This window comes from Elaeis guineensis, chromosome 9, assembly GCF_000442705.2.
Source record: "Elaeis guineensis isolate ETL-2024a chromosome 9, EG11, whole genome shotgun sequence".
Taxonomy (NCBI): domain Eukaryota; kingdom Viridiplantae; phylum Streptophyta; class Magnoliopsida; order Arecales; family Arecaceae; genus Elaeis; species Elaeis guineensis.
In genome coordinates, this window is record NC_026001.2 from 6,825,269 (window position 1) to 6,827,789 (window position 2,521).

At 51.3% G+C, this 2,521-nt stretch overlaps 1 protein-coding gene across 1 annotated transcript in view; it reads right to left on the reverse strand.

Moving 5' to 3' along the window:
• Window positions 1-258: 258 nt before the first annotated feature.
• LOC105051869 (uncharacterized) overlaps window positions 259-2,521 on the reverse strand; it is a 16,801-nt gene continuing 14,538 nt past the window's right edge. The window contains exon 2 of the mRNA XM_019852639.3: window positions 259-1,293. The gene's annotated coding sequence lies outside the window, so the exon portion shown is untranslated. The remainder of the gene's footprint in view (window positions 1,294-2,521) is intronic.

The window sequence follows — 2,521 nt, forward strand, 5'->3', positions numbered from 1 at the left end:
GGAAAGATGGACAGGTAGATACTATGACGAGTTCCCACTACTCCCGGCCCGATCCAGAAAGAAGACCGGCATCGTTTTGGAGGATTTCAGGTGCGAGGAATCATATGATCGATGGGAGCTGGAGAGGTAGGTTCCACTGGACACTATCAAACACCCTCCGCCGACCCCGCTTGATCCGAATCTCCCGCCCCCCCAACCGCTATCAGCCAAAAGCCATCCCTCCCCTTTCCATAATCAAAACCTCTAAAGGCGAGTAAGCTGACGACGACAGCACCGGTGGGATGCCTCGGTGAGCATGAGGTTGTGAACTCCGCGAAGCCATCCATCCAAGACCATGGACCCCATCATCCGTCTGGCTGCCAGATTTCCACATCCCTGCCGCCGTTGCCGAGGCTATCAACTCTTTCATTGTCGACGGATTAACAAATTGTTTGCTCTATACGCTGGGATCCATGCTATACTAGAAGGCACAATCCCCAGTGCTGGGACGTTGGAGCTTGGGAAGGTCATCTTCTATGAGCTCAAGAGTGAGTGTGTTCTAGTTCTCCTTTAGAGATCAGAGATAAAGGTGATGATGGTCCTACGAGTTCATAGCGAACGAGCTGATTTTGACAGTGTCAAGCTTGTTTAGGTTGCATATTTTGCTTAATTGCTCCATTCTGAGCTGCTTTTGCTCATCGATCTGGATTCCCTCGACATTCACTCATTTTCTCTAGTGGTTGGCTGAGGCAGTGATAATTCCCACCAGCATATCAGATAATTTTCTTTTGAAAACACCCAGTCCCTTGGTTCAAACTCGATGAAAAGTCGTGGCTGCTGATTATTAGTTCACCATCCAATCCTACTCGATCTGTTTATCCAAAGGAACAACCTGAGGAAATTGGCGTTATAGTAATTTTTCTTAAAAACACAAACCTCTGGATCGAGGGTTGCAAACATGCCAGATTGGTTAGTTACGTTATCAAAATGCAGTATTTCAGCCATTTGTCTGGTCATACAAATCACTCCTAGCTATTCATTTTAGCCATATCCTCCATACTCATGATCGCTATTGCTGCCATGACCATAACAAAGTTTGTGCTGGTAAAATAATGTATGAGGGACCTTAGGAGAGAGGAGTCAAAGGGGAAAAAAAAAAAAAAGAGAAGAGAGTTTGGTCTAACAGAGTACACAGGTTTGCATTGCAATGATTTTTGTAATGGGATTAATAAATAAGGCTAAATCCGGCTGCAAGCATTAGCGTATATTTCATGTCAACTAGCAAAGCCCTCACGCCCAAATGTGCATGTAAACCTAATAACAACAAAACATATTCAGAATGTTCATTAAAGTGTTATGAACCTATATGCAACGTATGAATTATTTAGTTCCATAAAGGCTAGAAGTTTCGATGTGTATGTTGATGCTTACCGTGTTTTCCTCTTTCTGATAAAATACCTATCAAACAAATCAATTAAGGTATAGCAGCACATTGTGATACAAAAACCAGTAAATATCATCTAGTTGCTTACACTGATATCTAAGTTATGGGGTATATTTCTGTTGCGGCCAATCGCCTCGTCGCCCGATCGCCGGGAAGCGTGCACCTGCAAAAGGAAGTCCGCACTGACCGGAGGCGGCTCCGGCGGGGACCCTCCGACGGTCAAGTCAGAGAGGTGACTGGGCAACAGTGAAATGCAGACGGAGAGCTCGAGAGAGAGAGAGAGAGAAGCGAGCCTGCGTTTTTGGGAGAGACGGAGCGGATCGATCCTTTGCACTGTTGCCTTCCCCGGTATATATAGTGGAGCGCGGTATGGCGCCATCATTAATGGCGCGGACAAGTGAGGAACTGTCAACTCACTGTAGGCTGTCAGAGCCGCCGTGAAAACGTCATGTCGCCGTGTAGCCGTCTAATCACCAGGGTTGACCCGGCTCTCGGCGGGACAATGCCCCCAGGTAACTGTGCCGCATGTCCATGTCAGAACTGACAACGTCTGGCGGCCGTACGGTGGTTGGTGGAGTCGGCCGACCCAAGGTCGGTGGCCAGCAGAGTGGCGCCGGACTCCTCCGTCGGTCGGCGAGCTTCATGTGGGTCGGCTACCGGGCCTCTGGGTTTAGTCGGTCGGGAATGGACCGTGGAATGGCCTCAGTTAGCCGCTAATGGCGTCCGTCGGCCTGTCGTCCGACTTACTATCGGCCAGTCAGAGTCGTCCGTCGGGCCGTTGGTTAGTCGGTCGGGCTGCCAGCCGGTCGGGTCCTCCGATAGTCGGTCGGTCGGTCGGGCCGCCAGCCGGTCGGGCCCTCCGATAGTCGGTCGGTCGGTCGGGCCGCCAGCCGGTCGGGCCCTCCGATAGTCGGTCGGTCGGTCGGTCGGGCCGCCAGCCGGTCGGGCCCTCCGATAGTCCAGCCGGTCGGACCTCCGATAGTCGGTCGGTCGGTGGGTATCCCCCAACAGTTGCTCCCCTCCACTCCTAAGTCGGGTGGAGAGCTGGCCGATGCCTTCATTCGGGTAGCAAGACCGGGCGACTGGAGTGATTTGTCG